Raw genomic sequence first — 675 nt, forward strand, 5'->3', positions numbered from 1 at the left:
ATCACGAGAAAGACAATGGTAGCGGCTACCATTTACGCAAGTAATCCACAACTACAAGCATAAGAGACGCGACCATGTGATTCACGGTAAATAGTTAGACTTAAAAAATTAATGGCAAGTGTGAAGTGGCTCTTGAAAGGATCAAACTTGCGCGGATATGTTTTACCAAAAGGCACTAGCAGGATATTTATGAAATATAATTACTTTGATTTAATTAAGTGTATATTAGGGGTGCTCGCGGATCGGATCGGATCGAATATGGCCGAAAATTCGATCCGATCCGCAAAATTAAAAATTAAAAAAATAAGTTATAACACCTTGCTGATATAATAATAAGCAAGATTGACTTTTGTGGTGGGCACATGGTAGGAATCACATATCTATCTGTTATGATGCTTGTGGGCAATTGTTATTGCCATCAGCTTAACCCAAGATCCCAAAAACAAGTTGCTGACAATCATGATTAATGGTTTCCAAGGATGATTACTTATAATTATTGATTGTATTCTATAGCAGCCAAGAAATTACTAGCTTAAACATCAATTTTGGTATATATAAATTGATTTGTACACTAAAAACATTATAAAATTCCTTGGTGGGTGGGATGGCCTGATAGTTTTTTCCCCGTATTTAGTAAGGCATGCATATATAATACAAAAAACAGAAAATATCCGT

Source organism: Arachis ipaensis, chromosome B06 (assembly GCF_000816755.2).
Source record: "Arachis ipaensis cultivar K30076 chromosome B06, Araip1.1, whole genome shotgun sequence".
In the NCBI taxonomy this organism is placed as follows: Eukaryota; Viridiplantae; Streptophyta; class Magnoliopsida; order Fabales; family Fabaceae; genus Arachis; species Arachis ipaensis.